This window comes from Pinus tabuliformis, chromosome Q (assembly GCF_031772625.1).
Source record: "Pinus tabuliformis cultivar Carrire ecotype Pingquan chromosome Q, CPIR1, whole genome shotgun sequence".
Classification (NCBI taxonomy): Eukaryota; Viridiplantae; Streptophyta; class Pinopsida; order Pinales; family Pinaceae; genus Pinus; species Pinus tabuliformis.
Window position 1 is genome coordinate 1,321,080,571 of NC_142296.1, and position 22,674 is coordinate 1,321,103,244.

Consider the following 22,674-nt stretch of genomic DNA (forward strand, 5'->3'; position numbering starts at 1 on the left):
TTATTATACAAAAGTAAAAAAGTAGTGGCATTTAGACTTGCACACTTTCATGGTCTTTTCTTTTTGTTGGGGTTCATTTTCTTTCCTTTTTTGACCTTTTCTTTATTCTTTTTACCCTTTTATTCTTTTCCTAGGGTATACCCTCTTTACATTTTTTATTTTTTTTAGTTTTTTTTTACAAATGTGGAAAACCTTTGCAACAAGTAAAGGTATGAACATATTTCAAAGCTAAACCAAGTCAATCATGATATATGACACCTATTGGTATAGGGGCATAACAGTGGCTCCACTTGGGGATGGCTTTTCCTGGTGGAAAGTCAAGAACAGTAGATTAGTGGCCTCTGAATGACTGTGACTATGCCCTGCAATCTTCCTCTTGCCTGTTGCTTTATGTATATGTATGACAGTAATACTTTTGAAGCTTAGGGCCTTCTCTTCGGGCTTCAACTCCAAAATCTTACTGTCCAATCAACACTATGACATTACAAAAAATATAATATGTACTGTGAAGAACATGGTAACATTAGTAACTAGGATCAAAGTAATGCTTCAACATCCGACCATTGACTGGTCCTTCTTCTACTTCTGTACCATCTAACTCTTTAAGAAAATATGCATTGTTTCCTCTGAAAGCATAGATGATGTATGGTCCTTTCCACAGGAAGTCAAACTTCCCATGTTTCCCCTTGTCCTCTCTTCTTGAATCCCATCTTAACACTTTATCTCCAAGGTAGAAATCTTTTGCCTTGGTTCTTCTGTCAAATATCTTCTTAAGTTTCTCCTACAACACTTGGGATCTTTGGTACACCTCCTCCCTGGTTTGCTGCAAATTGATGGTCTAGTTTATCCTTCTTTGAATATCATTAGGTTCCACTTGAGCTTCTTGGAGTATTTTCATGACAGGAACTCCTAATGATGAAGGAAAAACAACCTCCATGCCATATACTAACTCATAGGGACTAGTTCCAATGGATTTTTTGGTTGTAAGAATGTCTGCCCACAAAGCATTGATCAATTTTTTGTTCCAAGTTTTCTTATTTTCTTCCAACAGTTTCTTGATGATATTAACTAGACTCTTGTTGGAAGATGCTGCCAGTCCATTCCCTTGATGGTAGTAGGCTATGTAATGGCCCAGTGTAATGTGATACTTGTTACAGAAATTAATCATTTTATTTGACTTGAAGGCTGCAGCATTATCAATAATGATTTTAGTGGGACAACCAAATCTGGACAAAATATTGGTCTCTAGGAAACCTGTGATCACAGTGTCATTGGCTTGTCTGGAGGGAATGGCTTCTATCCATTTAGTAAAATAGTCAGTGGCAGTGAGTATCCATTTGTGTTGGCTAGAAGAGGGTGGATGAATTTCTCCAATGAAGTCAAGACACCATTGTTGAAAAGGTTTCTCGGTGGAAATGGGTTTTAAGGGTAAAGGCAACAATTTTCTTTTGCCTTCAAAGATTTGACATTTATGGCAAGAACTTAAAAGTCTCTTCACATTTGCAAACAAGGTTGGCCAGTAGAATCCAACCCTTAGGATCTTGTATGCAGTTGACTTCCAATAGAGATGTCCACCACAGTCTCCTACATGAAATTCTTGCAGAGCCTTGTCAACTTCATATTTTAATAAACAATTTAACAAAATTCCTTCATGCTTTTTCCAAAAAAGAGTATTAACCAAGATGCAAAACTTTGAAGCTTTCATTTTCAAAAACCTATTCTTGGTTCTGGATAACCCTGGAGGAGCCTGCAGGTTTTGTAAAACATAAATTATATCAGCATACCAAGGTGAATCTGAAAAGGCCTAGCTGATTTGTGGAGTCGCCATCTCTTGCTCGTTATCCAGTTCATTTATGTCTAGGGCTTGACAATTAGTTTCTGCCATGAGTTTAGCCAATCCCTGACCTTTTATTAGCTTGGTAGGTTTTATCTCTATATCATACTCTAAGATGGTAGCTATCCATTTTCCTCTTTTACCATCAACTCCATCCTGAGTTAGGATGTCTTTGACTATTGCATTAGGAACATAAGCTATTACATGAGAGTATAATATGTAGACTCTGAAATCTTTAATAGCTTTTACTAGTGAAAAAGCTTGTTTCTCCATTATTTTGTATTTTAATGATGCATCTCTGAGTGCTTTACTAAAAAAGGCTATAGGTTTTTCACATCCCTGATCATCCTTTTGTAATAAAACTGCAGCTATGGTGTGTTCTGATGCAAAAGAAAAAATGATGAAGTCTCTATCAAATTGTGGACTCGTGAGGACTGGTGTTCTGGTTAAGGCCATTTTGATTTCTTCAAATGATTGCTTGGCCTCTACTGTCCATTTGATACTTGAATCCTTTTTTAGCATGTTATTTAGTAATCTAATGAGTTTAGCTAAGTTAGAAATAAATCTTCTTAAAAAATTTATCTTCCCTAGGAAAGCCTGAAGTTCTTTAATACTTCTTGGATGGGGTATCTGTAAAATAGCTTCGATCCTGGAAGGGTCAATTCGAATGCCATCTTTGGAAATAATGTGACCTAAAGTTTACCCTCCTCCAGACCAAACAAGGACTTCTTTGGATTCAAAGAAATGCCATATTTTCTGCATTTTAAAAAGACTTGCCTGAGATGGTCCAAGTGTTGTTGATCTGATTTAGAAAAAACAGTTAGATCATCTAGATATATAACAAGAAAATCATGAATTTCTTTGGCAAATGCAATGTCCATTGCCCTTTGGAAGGTTTCTCTTGCATTTTTTAGTCCAAATGGCATTTTGATGTACATGAAAGTACCCCATGGTGTTGTAAAAGCAATTTTCTCTTGGTCATCAGGATGAACCAAGATTTGGTTATATCCTGAAAACCCATCTAAAAGTGAAATTCTAGAAGAACCCACTACCCTTTGCAAAATATGATCCATTTTGGGTAAAGGATAGTTATCTTTAAGAGAGACCTTATTTACATTTCTTAGATCAACACATAACCTTATTTCCCCAGTTTTCTTCCTAGTAGGTACCAAGTTAGACACCCACTCTGAAAATCTAATAGGGGCAATAATCCCTGCTTCATACATGTGTTTGATTTCTTTCTCAATTGATGGTAATAGCACAGGGTTAATTCTTCTGAGTTTCTGTTTAAAGGGCTTTTGATTTTCTTTCAGAGGTATAGTGTGTTGAATGATAGAGGTGTCATAGGACTTCAAATCTTCGTAACTCCAGGCAAAGACATCCTGGAATTCCCTCATAAGTTCAACATACTTTAGCTTTTGATCAGGAGGTAAAGATTTTGACAATTTTATCATTTTTGGATTATCCTATGTTCCTAAGTTGTACTCTTCGATATCTACTTTTAATGGCTCCATTTTAGGTTTCTTGGGAATGTCATTGGAGTCAAACAAATCTTCTAGAGGAGTCAATCCTTTGGGTAAATGATTGTCCTTTAGGTTGATAACCTCTATTTCTTCTTCAATTATTTCATCTAGGTTTATTTGTTTCAGGTCTTGAATTTCTTTTTGTGTGAATTTTGTGGGATGAAGCATATTTATTGAATTTTATTCTGAAATGTTAATTTCTACCTCATTTATTTGGTTAGAACTAATAACTGTATCAACATCTATGTTAATGTTAGAAAACTCTTCATCTAAAGTTAAAAATTATTGATTTGCTTATCACTATAAAAAACTTGCCAGTTCTTCAGATTATCAGGGATGGCTGGTCTATGCCTAATCTCAGTAGTATATTGATGATTAGGTTGAAAAGGTAATTTGCAGGTGCTGGCAAACATGGCCAGACTATGGGCTTGCATGTTGTGTTTTCTAGGGATAGTTGCAAGCTGGGTTTCCAAAAAAATGTTGAGAATTTCTATGACTGTTCCTCTATAATATCCTAGTCTAGGATCCCTAGTTGAGTAAGTTCCTTTAATCTGTTTAATTATTAATTCTGAATCTCCTATGATAGACACCCTGATTGCTCCTAATTTTTTAACAAGTTTAAGACCCAACAAGAGAGCCTCATATTCTGCCATATTATTGGTGCATCTAAAATTTAATGTGTAGGCATGGCCTTCAACATGATCATTTTCTAAATTGTACACCCAAACTCCTACTCCTGCTCCTAGTTTATTGACTAAGCCATCAAATTATAAATGCCAAAGGATTTCATGCTCATAATTTGTGTCTCGGGTAGTAGGAACTTGTTTTACCGTGGGATCTGGGTTTTCATTTTCATCTGACTTTTCTTTGTTATCTGATATTTCCTGAATATGAACACTTGATTTTTCTTTTTCAATTTCTTTTGGTTTTGCTGCTAAAACCTCTAAAGTATTGGAAGGACTGGTTTCTGCATTGTAAAGAATGAACAAATCCATATCAGAGTGTACTGAGTAGATGGGGAAATTTTGGGGTCTTTCCTGACTACTTACTACGTATTTCATCAATGTTTCTCTGTATAGTTTCTTTGGTTGTCCAAAAACTGATATAGTGGCATATGACATATCCAATTGAAGAGATCCCTGAAGCTTAGCACCCCAGGATCTGGACAATAACATGCCATATTTAGGTGGTATATCTGCTACCACTATGTCCATTAAAATTGTTTTTGCAGGGTATTGAACCAATGAAACACACAAGTCTTTTATCAGTCCTAAACATCTCACCTGACTAGAATCAAAAGAAAACAAATCTTTGTATGGTCTAGTGATGTCTAGGTCTAGCTTTTCCATTACAGACTTGGGCATGAGGTTATGAGATGCCCCAGAGTCAAACATGGCATTGTGAAGAACCTTATCATGTATGTTTAAGCTCACATAGAAGGGAGGAATTCCTCCTTCCAATGGTTTTCCATTCACTTCTGGGCCAAAGATTAATTCGGGCTGGTCATCAAAAAGATTAACTGAGTCTTCAGTTCTAGTAATTTTTAGTGATCTATTGATTTGAGTTCGGTAGGCATCATGTTTAGCTAATTCAGATAATGGGATAGAAATTTTTAGCTTACATACTTCTGTTTCCAGATTAAAGGGTTTTTCTATTTGGACCTTTGGATTTCGAGTAGCAGTATTCTCTCTGTTTTCTGTGTTTTCTATGTTTTTCTCCTTTTTAGGAGTAGAATCATGATTTGCTGATTCTCCTAGATCAACCTTTGGAGGTTCTTCCACAGTTTCCTTGGAAGGAAGGGAAGTGGAGGGCTGTTTATTGTTTGGTTGATTATTAGAGACATCTTCAATTATGGGGTTAGAAGGATTAGTGTTTGATCTAGAAAGAATTTGTACAGGTCTGATTACTGTCTTACCTTTTTTGGGCTGATTTGGAACCGTTTTCTTGTTCGTTTCAGGGACATCAATTCTCCTACTTCTTAGATTGTATTGCTTGTGCACCTCAAAGATGGCTGAGTCATATCCTTCTCTAAAGTCGAACGATTCCCCTGATTGGGTTTGGAACTATTTAAGTATGTGGGCCTCTTGATCATCTTGGGATAAGAAAACTTCTCCTTCATCATCAAGCCCCATCAGATTAATTTGAGTATCTTCTTCTGGGCCTTTGGAGTGGGAAGCTTCTGCATAGTTCTCCTGGAAAGGGGGTCTAATGTTTTGGTTAGGACCATTCTTTCTAATGTTCAGGTTTTGATTTTTCTTGAAATTAGGATTTCTCCCTGTATTGGCTTTCTGGCTATCCCAAGGAGATTTCCTTTGAATTGTCTCCACTCTGTCTCCTAGTCTATCCATTCCTTTAATTATGGCATCTAGCTTTTATTCAAAGGGTGAGATTTCTTCCTTTAATGGTATCCTCCTTTCATTCCCAGCCTTGGCTCTTTTAGATAGCAGGTTGGCTTCAACACTGACTGTTATGCTTTGCATATCTTCCAAAGTAGGGGGGTTTCATTCTCTCAGCTGGAAAGCCATATCAGAATCAAATCCATCTAGGAATTTGATTAAAGCTAAACTAGGTGGGGGTCTAAGATATAGTGGGATGGCATTATACACACTGTTGAATCTAGTGCAATAGTCCTGCATAGTTTCTTGTGGTCCTCTTCTTAGGTTTCCGTATTCAGATAGAATTTGAAGGGGGTCTTTCCTTTTCTCCCACCCATTCAGGAATTGCTGATAGAGAGTTCTTAGGCTGTCTATACTATTTGCTGTTAAGGCTCTGAACCAAGTTCTAAATTCCCCAGAGAAACTTTGAACAAATATTCTCTTTTGAACATCAACAATATCTATTTCATAAATTTCAAAATACTTAGTCATCTTCTTGGTGTGTTGCTGGGCTGTATAGGTTCCAATGCCATCAAAAGTAGTGATCTTACTTTGGTAGTCCTAGGGCATGGCACCTAAGTTTGCTGGTAGTATCAGGGGGCATATCTATTGGCCATTACTATTGGTAATGGTGAAACAAAAGCTGGGGTTGGAATGATAGTGGATGGAGAGTTGGAGGTGATGGTCAGATGTGGAGTGGTTTGAGGTTGAGAGATATCAGGGAATAATAATGAGCTTGCAGAAACAGAAGTGATTACAGAGGGATTATGGGTTCCTTCAGTGGTAAGATTAGATTGTGGTGAGTTCTGCAAATGTCTATCAATTGACAAATTGGCTGCTTGGATTTCTAGTTCTCGGATGAACTTTGGGTCTTGGACTAGGTCTACTAATTCAGAATCGGATGAAGTTCTAAACAAAGAGTTTCCAAAGTATTCATCAAAGGGTAGGTCTTCGACGTAAATCCACTTAATAGGACAAGATGAGGATATGAATGTGGGTCGAGGACTAACATAACTTTCTTGTCTTCTAAGAATTTTGGGGATCAGATTGGGGTTCTCAAACACTTGTGGTGGATTGGGATCAGGATTAGCTCTAGTGTAACGAGTCCTTTCTGAAGCCAGATTTTTGGGTTTTGTTTTTGGTTTTCTTAACGGATATCAAAAACAACTTCTATGATTTCTTTAAGATGCTTTTAGATTTAAGGTTTAAATTTTCTTAAAGATTTGTTTTGACTGAGGAATTGTCCTTCCCCAGTATGGTCGCCACTATGTTATCACTCAGATTTTCCTTGAAGTTGTTAGAAGAAGGAAAGGGGTCCAAGGTAACCACAAACCAATCTTTTAAGTACATAATCTAGTCAATCTGTACTCAGAGAGGGTTCTCTCTTTATGATTTAGCTTTGTTTATGGGATATTAGGCTAGTTATGAAAGCTTTGGGGGGTTTTGATTTTGTTTGGTGGTGGAATTTAGGAGCAGATGGATAGAACAAGGTATTTCAGGCCATTGGGCTATGGAGTCAACTGAAGATGGCTTAACTGGATCAGGTTGATTTAACAAAGGAGAGTTTCACAGGGCAAGATAGCTAAACAAAAGACAAATGATAGCTTAAAAGGGTGAGATGGTCTTGAACAGGGAGGAAGGGCAATCAAGAATCCTTCAACAAAATCCAAGATGAAAGAAAGAGGGTGCTCATTAACAAAAAGAAATTAAGTATTCTTTGTTAAATGGTCACAGTGATAAACTATGAAAGTAGGGAGCAGTTAAGAATTCCCTACCTATAATAGCTTGGAAGAAAACATTGAGAAAATAAACGATTTTAAAGACAGAATGCAGTAAAGCTCTTTCTGAAATATAAATTTTCATTTATCATTCAGATAGGAAACATATATGAATATTGATTAAACCAGAAAACTATAAAAACACAAGATATAGAATACTTATTTGTTTCTCGTTTGACACAGGTATCTTGTAAAATTCATTTGCTTTATTACTTTGTTCCAGCCAGCCATACAAAAGTTGTTCAACAACACTTCAATTCCAAAAGTAAATTGTCTACAGAAATGTCTAAGAATCCACACCACAGCACTTCGAATAAAGAAGTACTTATACAAAATTTACATTAAAATATCTCTTAACTAAAAGAGAAACATTCTAGGAAAACTAAATATCTTTTACATGAATATAGAGACAGATGGTCTCGAAAGTAGAAACTAAATGTGAACTGCTTGTTGCTGTCTCTGTTTTTGTTGAAGGAGGTGGAGGCAGGTCCTATGAATATGCATCTTGATGTCTTGCTCGTAATTTTGTGCTGGATGATTGATTTTAGTTTTTCACTGATACTCTTTTACCTGTGACTGATACTCTTTACATGTTTTACCATCATTCATCATTTTTTACCAAAATTGACTATGGTAAATACTTCAATTTACTTCACTTTTTACCATGGTAAATCATAAGATGTCTGTCATGCTGGTCCACCAATCATCTCTCGGTATTCTTGTCCTTGTCAATTTTTTGTAGATTTCATCTGCTTCTGTATATTTTACAAAATTTGGTTGCATTGGAAATAAGTGCTTCACTTCATGCTCAATGTAAAAAAGGTTCTCCAAACTATCATAGAGAACTCTCCCTGTGGGCAATGCCTTGACTGCAGATGAACTGGCCTGACTGTTAGCTTGCTGATGTAATTTGTTGACATAATCATTTTGAAACATTAGCTTGTCATTGATGACTAAAGGACTTGGAAGTCCTTTACTTTGTAAGATGCCAAATTTCTCCATAAACTCATTTATGTCTTCCTGCATATTTTGACATTTGCATTCCAGGCCTTGCATTAGACTCCTTTTGGTCAATACTTTCTTTATTTCGAGGATGGTAGCAGTCCTATCCTCAATGTTTAATTGTTCCAATTGATGCCTGTTTCTAATGTTTAGAAAGTTTATTAATATGATAGCTTCTTTAGGCTTCCTTCCTAATTCTTCCTTGGTTTTTTCAATCTCTTGAAGAGCAACTTTCACTAAGTCAATTTGTTCAAAAATGATTTTAATTGATGACCAAATATCATTGATTGAATCAATGATATCGGTCCATAATATATTTTTGATATTAGTCAAATGTTTTTTAAATGTAAGATCTTTTTTCAGTGTTTTAATCTGTTGAGTCAAGCCTTTGTTTTTTCTCATCTCTTCGGAAAAATTGAATTTTGATACATCATATTTTTTCTCTAAAGTGATGAATTTCTCTTTTACTTTTTGCAGTTCAGTGACTTGAAGCTTCATTTCCTCCATGGACCTGATCAACTCTTTTGTGCTCTGATTTGAGGTTCTTGCCTGTGATGTACCTGTACCTGTTACTTCTATAGTTGCAGTTGTTGCCAAAGGGACATTTGGTGCTAAAGCAGTTGCCAATGTAGAAGGGACTGCTGTAGAAACCACTGGCACTACATTTTGAGGCTGTGTGGTTGACTCACTCTCCCTGCTTTGTAGTGTTTTCTCTAATTCTTGCTCTGTCTCTTTTAGTTGCTCATTTAGCTTAAGGACCAAGTCCATAAGCTCTTCTTCATTTTTCTTCTCAATCACTTCAGCAGTCTGAGGGTGAATGAGTTGTGACAATTTCAGCTGCTTTCTCAGTGCAGCTATATCTTCATTCTTTTTCTTTATTAGGCTCTCTGCAACCTTGATATCTTTTGGGTTATGGCCCAAGTCAATAATCAATTCTTCCAATGATTTGATTTTGTTGTCCTTTGCCTTTGAGGAGGACTTTTCTAGTTGCAATTGGGCAGTAGTGTTTTCCAGTGAATTTTTCAACCTATGTGCCATCATTGCTTTGCTTATTAGTGTAGAATAAACCATCTCCCCTGTTTTCTTATGCAGTTATATCTGATCTATGGGGTGGATATCTTTAGCTAAGACCTCAAAATCAGTCTTGAGGTAGTCTGCAAATGACTTGGGTTGCTGTACTGTGGGCTTTAGAAAGCTCATCTGCATTTTGCCTTCTTTGATGTCATAAGCTGAAATCAATCTAGTTTGATTTGTAGGGGCCATCTTCAAGTATTGAGCATAGGCTTGGGCCTTCAGCTGCTCATTCTTGGTCTTTATCTCCTTGAATTTTCCTTTTATGTCTATGATCTTCTCAGATGAAGATCTGAAAGATGAAACTTCTACACTTTGTTGTCTTTCAAGCTCTTGTCTTTGTGAATTGGAAGGTGTCCCACCTGTTGGGAAAGTATGTATACTTTCTCCACCTTCTTTTCTCAAACTCCCTGTTGTTTCCTCAAAGAAGTCTTCCTCTGAATATGGATTTAGCTTGTGCCTCTTAGCACTGGGCTGGTCTGAAGGAACACTGGCAGGGGTAGCTACTTCCCTGTCTCTTTTCAAGTTTTTTTCTTCATTCAGAGGAGTATGCACAATTGGGGGATTTCCCATATTAACCTGAGTTGGATGAGGCTGTGATGGAGCTTGTTCTTCAGAGGTTTCAGGCCGCTCTGACATCTCTGGTTGTTCTGATGTTGGAGTACTTGTTCCCTGGTCTTGTTCTTGTGGTGGTTCTGCTGGGGGAGCAATAGTTTCCTGTGTGTGCCTTTGAGAAGTCTCTGCTGTAGAGGCACTAGGCTCTGGTGTTGGCCTTTGAGTAGATTCAACTGGTACCTATTCACAAGAGTCTAGGTCAAGTATCTTTTCTAAGTCTTTCATCACATTCTTTACCTCAACTTTATCACTAACCATTTCAACTAGAGCTCCTTCCCTCCATTCATCGATATTTTCATACCGTTCTATCTTAGGGATTCTGTGATGGATATAGGGTGACAACTTATGTTTCATTCTCCTATCACAAATGAAACCTTATGGATCATATTTCCAAGCAAAGCTTTTCTTTAGCCTCTTTTTTGTTTCTATGATTTCTTCTGCTCTTTTCCCTGCTTCTCTATTGTTGCACACAAACGGGCCTAAGTGGTCTTTAATCCTTAATTGGTCTTTTTTCTTTGCCTTGGTGAAATGAATTTGATTAGAGTTTAACATTTGCCTATAATATTCCAGGGCAAACAATCTCATAGGAACATACTTAGGCAGTTTGAAAGGAGGGAGTTCACAACCATAGATTCAGATCTCAGTGTGATTCTGGTACAAGTACCAGTCACCTATCTTGTACTGCTTTGACAGTTGAAGGATTCTCTTGATTTCATCACTAATCCTAGGAGGAGGACTTCCTGTCAGCATGGTGGTCACAGGGTGGACAAACTGGTCAATGAATTCATTGTATGAATAGGGACAAGTATGTGAATAGTGGAAGATGGAAGTCCAAAAAATGACTGATCTGGGATTACCCTTTGTATCAAGTTTATTTACAGAGAATGGGAACTTGTTAGACTGATAGTAAAGGAAAAGGTGATATATGACTGTAGAATACTTGAATACCTTTTCATTTTCTAGCCTCATGAACTGGTCATGGATTTTCTCAGCAATGAAAGCAGCATAGTTATATTTGACAGCAGGAGGCTGACCAAGGGTAAAAATGGACATTAAAACTAGAGTCAATTCATCCACATACTCACTAGTATTGAAACCCATGACTGCAGCTATCATATTGACTATATTTTTGCCTATCTCTGTGAAGAAAGATGCCACATAGGGAGGAGGATCTTTGGGTTGATGTTGTTTATCCATAAAAGTTTGGCAAAGGCGACTGAGTTCAGACTGGGACATTTTAGATGCTTTCTCTAGTAATTCCCCAAGGGAAATGGGGGTGAGGTCTTGACCGGGTTGAAACTGTAGCATTTCATTGATTGAATCTGTAGTAATTGTGAAGAGAACAGTTTGATTGGGGGACATTATTGCTCTGAGGGTGGGATTATAATTGGCTTGACATTGATGGATAATGTCAGGGAAAACGCACACAGAGGGGAGCATGTACCTTGGGAGATTTGATTCCCAAAGTCCTATGGTATCAGAGCCATTCATGTAATTGTCCTGGCATTGACAAAATACTTTCAAGGAGCTTTTATCAGTTTCAAGGTATTTTATTTGAAAATCTTTATCTACTAAGGGCAGATAATCCAAATCTCTATGAGGAGTAGTGATAGGAGGTATATTGAGGGCCACGAGGGTTTCCATTTCTGGTTCTTGTGGATTCAGATAGGAAAATGGGGTTTTCAAGTAGAGTTGGTGAAAACAGAGGGTCTTGGGAGTCTTCAATTCTAAATTCCGCAACTGAATTGTAATGAATTTTGGGTTTTTTAACGTAATCACAGAGGAAATCAAGTATTTACAGGGTTTCTGGAAGGAAACTGGTAAATACCTGTATTTAATTGACGGGCAATGGAGTGCAGGTTCATTAGGTGTGTGAAGTAGGAAAGTGTTCCCTCTACGGACAGAGGCAAACCCTTTAGCCCTAGAATGGGTCTAGTCACAACAAGGACAAAACAACAATTAATTCCTCGGCGAAGATCACATGAGACATCATTTGTCGACGCGTTTTGAACCAACCAGTGTGGTTCATTGTCAGGACAAGTTGAAGAAACAGATCCAGCATAGCAGTTTAAATAGACAGAGCAAAGCCCCCAGCGGTTAAAAAGACTAACAACTACTTTTGACTAGGTACCTTAAAAAATGCTACCCGGGGGGACCAGTCCTATAAATAAATTAATATAGTGATGAAAATAATAAAATAATTAAAAATATATAATAGTTATGCTCAATTATAACATAAAAATAATTTATGTTAATAGTTAGTTAAAGACCAAGAAATAAAAATCAAATCTAAGGGGAAAAATTACCCTAGAGGGGGACAGTCCCTCAAATAATAATGATAATTTTTTTTTTTTTTTAAATAAATAAACAAAATGTTCAATTAGTAAAAATAATTTATAAGAATAGTTAGTTAGACATAAATTAAAAAATTATATCTAAGGAAAAAATATTTCTTATAGAGGGACCAATCCCTTAGAAAAATAATTATGTGAAAACTTTTTTATTAATGAAACTAATATGATAATAGTTAGTAAAGCTAAAATTATATTAAACTATATTAAAATTAAACTAAAATTAAAATATAATTAAAACTAGATTATATTAAAATTATATTAAAATTAAAATTAAAATATAATTAAATTATATCTAAAATCAAATTATATTATTAAATTATATTAAAATTATGTTAAAATTATATTACAAAATAAAATGATTTAATGATAATATATAACTCAATTTTTTTAAAGTTAAATTAGTAATTAGAAATACTTAGTGATAAAGGGGGCTTTGCTCTGTCTATTTAAACTGCTAGGCTGGATCTGTTTCTTCAACTTGTCCTGACGATGAACCACATTGGTTGGTTCGAAACGCGTCGACAAATGATGTCTCATGTGATCTTCGCCGAAGAATTTTTTTTAAACTTGATATGGATCACAGAAGCCTAAACTATACTAACAATTAATTCCCTTAAATAGTCATTGTTGGAGGCCTAACTCAAACCGGTGGTTATCGAAGTTCCGTTGCACTGCTCCAGCTTCCGTTTCCTTCTCCTTAATGAGCAATCAACTCGAAACACCACAAGAGAACAACAGAGCACGTAACCGAGAAACAACAATGATCTATTTACTCATAAAGTCAAGAAGTCATGAGCTATCAAGTAAATTACATACAAGACATAGGAAATCATCATTGATTGTATTAATGATAAATCAAGAGCAAAGCTTACAACCAAGTCTTAACGTCCAAAGGCTTCTCGGAGGGTCCAACCAGTATGTTTCTTCAAGCATTCACTCTCAAAGATGGGTTTCCCAAACAACAATAAATCTCCCTGTCACTCACAAGCTTTAATACAAGGCTAAGGGCACTCCACAACCTCTTGCAAACTATTTAGTAATCCCACACTTGTCACACTCACACCAAAACTATCTACCAAACTCAAAAGCAAGAACAGCACTGTCAAATCAAAAGAATTAGCAGATCATAGCAATGGTGAGTGATTTTATAGGAGAAGGAGTCTCCATGTAATGAGGGAGAGGGAGCTTATCCTCAGGGCAAGAAGCACAAAAGATGGAACTACCATCCCAGAGGGGGAAGGGTGACCCAAACTGACCCAACAACCAGGTCTAGAGACATCCAGAAGGTTAACTGTTGGAACAAATTCACCCAATCTGGATCGTCGCTGGTTGTGACCTAAGCCTTAGCGCCAACATCGATAGGAAGCAATGTATGCAGACCGACTGTCACTAAAGATAGTTAATAGCCTCGCGCCGGGGCTTGAAATCCGACTCTCGCGGGAAACAAGTTTACTCCTGTGACGGGGTCGCGATGGGATCGTTTATGATAGAGGTCCGTCGCATGTATTAAGTGTATTCTTGTGATGAGGCAGAAAACTTAGGAAATGAGGGTCAATTGGCAACATCAAAGAGAATTTGCTTAATATGAGCATGTTTATTTGACACATGACATAATAGAAGGACTGGGATGAAGGCAGTGACAAATTACTGTGTAACAGATGCCCCCAAAAGCATGAAGCCCGAGAGAGTGGGAGGGGTGAAATTATTTACGAAATTGTTTGAACTGGAACACCACCTTGAAGAACCTGCAGGCGCAAGTACAACTGACATCTCTGATAGTGAAATACATGTAGTCTAGGCATGGGCGCAGCCATCCAAAAAGACATACAAACTTGGTCTGTGGTATGGACGCAGCCACCCAGCTAATAAGACCATGATAATGATAAAGGTATGGTCACAACCATCTTTGAAGACTCAGGTATGGTCGCAGCCATCCATCACAGAGTCATGTATGTAATCATGAACCAGTCCACGCAGCCCAAACGTATGTAATCTTAGTTCGGGGTCTTGAAACCCAACCGATCATAGTACAAATTCTAGCATGCGAACAAATGTGCTAAAGTCGAGCATGATAGAAAGTCGCTTGATTACTGGTCAATGATGAAAACCATTAACAAGCATGAGAGAAACCACCAATAATGCCAATGGCTCTCAAGGTACTGCCCAATAAAATCCACCAAGTGTGAAAAATGAGCTGAAGTCGAACACTCATGGAATCATCCAATCGACGACCAATGATGAAAGTCTATCGCCAGGCGTGAAGAACTTGCCATTGAGGCATGCAAGCTCCAAGGTACCAAAAGGGATCTCTAGACCAATCTCCCAGATAATGAGCTGGCATCGACAGGAGACGATTCATCGCAGGAGGGCCATAATGTTTCCCCCATCAATGACATGAGATAAGGAACAAGTGGTAGATGGTGAAGCAGAGTATCAGAGGAGGAGGTAAGGGTGTGAATTGCAGAAGGATTATACTCTTGAACATGTCGGCGACACGACTCTGGGAGGTGGCAGCATTCAGGTACCAAGGGATTGGAGGCTCGAAGGAGACAACATGGATCAGATGGAATGAGGCAAAATGGAAACCCAAAACCCTGGAAGGCCAAATGACGATGCATGGATATCCCAACCCGACAAGAAGTAAAAGTGTCGATGTTCAAGAGTGACTAGTTGCCGCAGGTAACCAATGATGACTTCCAAATTTCCCCCACCATTGCTGGCGAGTAGCCCAATTATTTTTGAAAACAAGCTTGAAGGGGATAGCATATGCTTATGATATAAGTTTGTCTTTCAGACAAATCTAACCTAGTGATAGTTTAACGAGCCCTAGGGAGGAGAAGCTCAAGTCTCGTCATTATGACGAGTCCAATGTTGTCAGGGTTTCACGAGTCCGACATAGGGAAAGCTTGGAGTCTTTTTCATGTTTAGAGAGTTTGAAAAAGACACGGAAAAGAAAACTCTAGGGGGGTCCTTTTTCGTAAATTTGTGTCCCTTGAGCTCGAAAAAGTATAAAATAATACTCGGGAGAATCGCTCAACCATTACGATCAAGGAGTACTTTTCGTAATTAGTGGCCTCAATCCGAAAAAGTAGAAAAGAGATCGAAGACACATTGTTTTGTAACCAGTATCAAACCTGAAACGACAAAAGTCCAGCAACCTTTTCACATTTATACGGTTGGAAAAGAGCTCAAAGTGGACCGCCTTTTATTCGTTTAATGAGTCAAAAGGGAAAACTCGGCAATCTTTTCGTCTTTTAAGTCAGAAAAGAGCTTTAAAGAGGAATTTTTACAAAATATGGACCAAGTGTATACAGATCATGACATGTACCCACCACCTGTAGTTCTGCACAAAACACCTCAACATAAGACCCATTCGACATAAAAAATAGTATATGCGTGGATACAAGGGCAAAAACTCAAAACCCTAACCAAAACCCTAAAATAAATGGAAAAAACCCAAACCATATAGTGTAATATTTTAATTTTTTGAAAAAAACACTATAAAAGGGGGTATGGTAAGTTTATTTTTACCATTTACCATTGTGAGTTTTACCTTGGCATTTTGGTGTGCAAAATTGAGCGAATTTCCGAGTTTTATTCTGGTATTGACGGTCAACAATTTTGCCCAAGGTCTTTACCAAGTAAGTAATATCTTCCTTGCGCTCCATTTCATTGCTTTTTTCATGCAATTTGGTGGTAGATAGGTGGTTTTTAGGTGGATTTTGAAACCCAAACTCGCCTCTCGGTCGTCACGAAAGATCCGCTCGAGTTAGTGACGACCGAGATTGTTAACACTAGCTACCATCGGGATCGTCGCGGGATATAGATGTAATTCTGCGACGGTCGCCGAAAAAAACAATGACTGACCTCGAGCTGTTGCCGCTATTTGAAAAATATCCGCGACGACGCTGTAAAGTAATTTTTTTTATAATTTATGTGTTTAAGCTCATGAAAAGTGCCCTAATCAATTTTTCCTTTGATGCAGGACAAAATGGCTTTTGTGTGGCAAGAGAGAACTCATGATGACAATGATGAACAAGATTTTAATGATCTTGGGTGCCGAAGAGCCCTTCTCGAGTGCGGATTGCTAAAATTCTTCCTCACTCCTCATCTTCGAGCACAACTTGACTTACTAGAGCTGTTAATCCGCTCCTAGAACCCAACGGATGGGAAGTTCGTCATCCGGGGCAAAGACATCGAATTTGATGCCACGGACATATATTTTCTGACTGGATTGTCTCACCGTGGCGAGAGGCCGATCTTAGAGGGCCAATGAGTGCAAGGTGAGACCTTAGACATGCTGATAGCACGGGTGTGCCTAGGGGCACGCAAATCAGCCACTAGCGGGAAATTACAAATCCTGACAGTGGAAGACTTGACTCTTCGCTCGGTACTGTTCATGGTGACGAGGATGGCGGGCTCCCAAGCCCAACATGAGGCAACAAAGACCCACCTTCGGTTAGCTCTCGAGTGCCTTAACCTGACCATGTATAACTAGGCCGAGGCAGTGGTTGTTAACATGAAGAGACAACTGACGAGGTGCCAGTGCAGGGAGGCGAAACAGTTCGGGTATGGATCTATCCTGATCCCGCTCATGCTAGAGCAGGTACCGGTTCTTCAGCTTCAGGACATGGACTTATACGTGCCCAGGCCATGAGAGACCCGCATCACCCACTGGGCACACGTCATGCCGCGAGGGGGTGGTGGCCGACCAGTATCATGGGGGATGTTGTTCCGAGAGTGGCTAGACCAGCAAAAGGTCATAGTCGAGGATTGGCCGTATGCAGGCACAGATTTTCATGGAGACCCTGACATGTTGCTTCCTGCGGGCGAGCAGTGGGACGAGGGAGGTAAACACTTGATCGAAACACCACACTATTTATGTTTTGATTTTTATGATGTTTTTGGATTTTATCATGCATATGTCTTAATAATGTCTCTTATGTTACTTGCAGATGTGGGACCGGAGAGGCCGGTAGGACTAGCTCTCGAGGCATGGAGGGACCCACAGGGCAACATGGAGCTGGCCCTGGTTCACCCTGGTGGCAATGCAGTGGAGGAGATAGCCCGTAACCTTGAGGGCTTGATGGACGGGATCTCGGATTACAGGGGGATCGAGGAGGTCCCTGTAGAGTACCAGAGACATACAGTCGGAGTGCCACCTAGGGTGCATAGGCTCTTGAGACGAGTCGCATGAGCAGTGGTCTGCTATAGAGAGCAGAACCCACCGCAGTAGATACCTAGGTTTTACTTCCTGCTGATTTTTTGAGAGACATGCGTCTCGGATGTATGGAGAGCACAAACTCTATTTTTGACATATACACTTATTTTTTGAGCACCTCGGTGCGCCACACGATATATATATATATATATATATATATATATATATATATGTATGTATGTATGTATGTATGTATGTATGTATGTATGTATGTATATATATATATATACATGCTATCTATGGTTCATTATTGTGTTTTGAATGCTTCTATACGATGTTTTGATTACAAGTTGTGTAAATGTCTGTCTAATATATGATTTGCTGATGCATCAGTTAATGTGTTTAATCTTCTTGGAATGTGTTGATATGTAATAAAATCAAAATTCCTTTCCAATAATTTAACACGTAATTACAACCTTAAAATCCGATTATATCTGACAGAATAATGCCCGTTAAGCTGGTGGACAACAAGTTGAGAATCTATATTCACAAACAATGCATGAATATCGAGGTTGACAACCTCGATCAGTAATTCAATGACAACACTATATTCAGCGACATTGTTTGTGGTGCAACCCAAACAAACACCTTGAAGGTTTACTAACCCACTGTGAGGATCGTAGATCACCTACACTGTAGAAGAAAGGTTTCGGGTACTGCGGCAGGCACCATCAACAAAACCAACGTAAGGTGTACTAGACATCTGCACAAGAAGCAAAAGACACAATAAGCGGCAATTATGCCTACACACCAAGCCAAACATGCAAACACACACTGACAACACACTTGATGAAAACACACGTATGTACAAATCAGATACACGAAATTCATGCATAATATTTTTCAGATAAAACCCATTTCGGGGCTTATCTAGAGGATTCCCTTCATAATTGATCAGCTCATAGGCCCCTTTTTGCAAAAGACGTTTCAAAATGTAAGGCCCATGCCACATAGACTTGAATTTTCCTGCCCCCAGCTTATCATTTGCTTGATCATAGAGCAGGACTAAGTCTCCTTCAACGAAAGAACGAGGATTGACAACTTGGTCGAAGTGAGTCTTCACTCTCTTCTTCTGCGCTTCAATGGCTAGAGAGGCTAGTCGACGGGTCTCGTCTAACCGCTCTAGGTAAAGAAGACGTTCTTCTACCGGAGTAGTGTTTGGGAGTAATTCGACGACTAATTTAAGAGAAGGGATCTCACACTCAATTGGAAGGGTGGCCTCCAGACCGCAAACCAATTGGAACGGGATGAACCCGGTGCATCCTTCACTGAATTTTGGTAGGCCCATAAGGCAGAAAACAAAATCAAATTCCAGTTGGACTTGTGCATTTCAATGGTGCGTTGAAGCATCGTGACCAAAACTTTGTTGACAACTTCCACTTAGCCATTGGCCTGAGGATAATATGGTGTTGAGCTATCATGCTACAAGCCTAGCTGAGTTGTTAACTCAGTCATCATATGATTACGGAAATGTTTTCCGTGATCAGTGGCGATAGCCTGAGGGACTCCGAATCGTGAAATGACATGATTGAATAAAAATTGCACCGCTGTCTGATCGTCATTGGATAGCGTAGGCATCGCCTCAGCCCATTTTGTGAAATAATCGACGACAACGATGATATATCCATCCCCCCTACCGAGCGAGGGTTACAGGTCATATACTCAATGCCCCATTTGGCAAAAGGGCTGATGGTAATGACAGGGTGTAAAGGAGTAGGAGGCCCGCACATATTCCGTTGGTAGATTTGGCACTCATGATAAGAGCGGACGACAAGAATGCAATCCTTAAAAATAGACGGCCAAAAATAACTAGCACGAAGGATCTTCTAAGCAGTAGCATATATGGACATATGACCACCAGAGACACTAGAGTGGTAGTCATTTAGAACTCGTTCGACTTCCTCAAACATCAAACAACGACGGAGAACAGAGTCAACGTCGAGACGGTATAGGGTGTCCCCAACAATGGGATAAGGTTGAGCATGATGGCGAATACGTCGATGAGCATCCTTGGACAAATCTGGACAAAAGGAGGACGTCTAAAGGTAGACAATAATATCCCCTATACCAAGGATCGAGGGTGCTAATCAAGAACAAAGATTCATTCGGGATATGGTCCTCTAATCGAGAGGGTGCGGTAACAGATGGTAGGAAGCAAAGCAGCTCAACGAAAATGAGGGACTTCGTAGACTTGGCTGTAGTAAAATCCAAGTCAAACTCTTGAAGGATGACAATCCATTTTGAGTATTTTTCCCCCAGTAACTAACGTGACAAGATGTACATCATTGGGTTGCAGTCAGAAATCATCGTCGTAGTGTGCAATAATATATAGTGGCGGAAACGTTGGACGACGCAAATGGCTTCCAATGCCAACTTCTCGACATAGGCATATCGAGTTTCCGTATCAAGTAAATTGCAACTGAGATAATAAACAACATGCTCAATACCATCATCATCGTCTTGGACCAGAACCATGCCAATGGTGCTATCGGCGGCGGCTAAATAAAGAGTGTAGTCATGGTGATAATCAGGCGGACGTAACAACGAAGTAGAAACAAGGAGGGCCTTGAGCTGCTCGAATGACTCTTGTGTAGCGGTATCCCAAAGAAAAGGGGTATCCAGCTTTAATAACCACGTATAGCCTTTGGCCACTTCAGCATAATTCAGAATGAAACGGCGTAGAAAATTCGCTTTGCCCTGCAGAATCTGCAATTGCTGCAAAGAAGCAGGGGAGGGAGATTCAGGATGGCCTCAACTTTAAGGGGATCCAGATGGATACCCTCTTGGGAGACAATAAACCCAAGAAGTATGCCAGATTCCACACAGAAGACACACTTATGCGGATTAAGACGGATACGATAGTGTCGACAGTGAAGAAATTTTTTGCGAAGGTGGTTTGGATGGTCTTGACGTTTCGCTGAATGAGTCGGAAGGTCATCTAGGTAAGGCTGCACAATGTGTCGAATATCATGAAATGCGTAAGACATTGCACGCTGGAAGGTAGCATCGGCATTTTTTAGACCGAAAGGGAGCTTTTTATAAGCGAAAGTACCCCACGGGTAGATAAAGGCGGTCTTGTGTTGATCTGCAGGCGAGATATTAATCTGGTTATAACCAGAAAAGCCATCCATGAATGAATATATCTCACTCCCAGCACACTCATCAATGAGTTGGTCAATGAAAGGTGTAGGGTAGTTGTCTTTGGGACAGGCACGATTAATGTCGTGATAATCAACACATACCCTAATAGTGCCCTGTTTCTTAGTCATAGGGACAATATTAGAAACCCAATTTGTGAGCGGGATAGGGTAGATATAGCCAACCTTAAGAAGCTTTTAGACTTCCGCTTTAAAAGCTGCAGCCTTGCGGGGGTGCACGGGGCATAGATGCTATTGAACAGGTTTGACACCCGGATATGTAGGTATTTCATGCACCATGATGCTAGGATAGATGTCAGGCATCTTTTCGTAAGACCAAGTGAAAACATCACGAAATTTGCGAAAAAGATTAGTATAAAGCTGAATCTCCTCCAGAGTACAGGTTACTCTGACATGAATGTGCTCGACAATACCTGGTTTGATAGAGATGTCGATCAACTGAGTTTGTGTGATGTTCCCCATGTTTCCTTCAGAAAAAACTTGATGAATTTGGATGGATGTTTGAAGGGGTTGAGAGGGAATACATGAAGCAAACTGCTCAAGACAAGTGTGCATTTCCTAGTGGGTAGGGAGAAACGAGGAACGATGGTGATGATCAGACCAAGGAGGTTCCTCAAAAGACATAGTCTCAATAATTGCTTCATCAAAAGGAAAAATTTCCTGTAAAGGGTCTAAAGAAGTGCTATCTCCGAGCCAAGGGGATTGAACGTACGAGTCGAGAGCCCTGCTCGAAGGAGAAGGTTCAGGAGATGAAGCCGATACAGAAGAAATTTCGACATAGTTGAGCTCAGTAGGACTCAACGACATCACATCGCCCCAGGATTATATTTGATCAACAGAAGGAAGAACCCAAGGATCAGAGCGAACATAAATCATATTAACAGGAGCGATGTTGGGAGGTGGGAGTGAAAAAACACCCATAAGGGCAGGATCTTTAAAGAGTCTAGCACCCACACTCTCATATGGAATGGAGGTATGCTCCACGAAAGGCACGTTGCCATCGGAGGAGGAAGAGGCGAAGAAGGACAACTAGTCTACCGTGACAATCTTCCCTTGATGAGGAAAATGAAGGACACGAAATAGAGATGAAGCCACGGCTCGCATGGCATATGTCCAGCTTCGTCCTAAAAGGAGGTTGTAAGTTAAACTGGCATCGACAACTTCGACCTCCACTTCGACCATCTTCCCTTCTAGGGTAATAGGTAGACGCGAGAGTATACCATAAGGATGAGACTCTCTCCCATCGAAGGCTTCCAAGGTAGTGGGAAACTGACTCAGAGTCGGAGAACCGATAGCCTTCCAAAAAGCAACAAACATAATGCAAGTAGAAGCACCTTCATCAATGACCGTGCGGTGAATAGTTTTAGAATTGATGATGACTTGAATAAGGAAGGCAATTTGGTGAGGCAGTCTCGGTACATGACTGTCTAGGTCAAAAGTGATCAAGTCCGAGTCGGCCGGGTCAATGCCACCGATGGCCGATAGCAATGACTTCCTTTGAGAGGGGCAGCTCTGGAGGACCTCTAATGCGGACATAGCTGATGGAGCCTGGGCTAAGTCCTCAACGATGCTATAGTGCTGCGTAGCACAAGCATTAGGGTTGTAAGAAGACTTCTAGAGTACCCCTTTAGGAGGAGGTCGGATGACTAACTCAGTACTAGGTCGCTCGATATGGAGCGGACTAGAGCTGGATGAAGGAGCACTAGAGGGGACCTCAGTTTCCTTCCCGACAGGTGAAGGATA

At 39.5% G+C, this 22,674-nt stretch overlaps 1 pseudogene; it reads right to left on the reverse strand.

The window, feature by feature from the left end:
• LOC149224690 (phosphate metabolism protein 8-like) overlaps nucleotides 1–10,222 on the reverse strand; it is a 59,910-nt pseudogene extending 49,688 nt beyond the window's left edge.
• Between the last annotated feature and the right edge of the window lie 12,452 nt (nucleotides 10,223–22,674).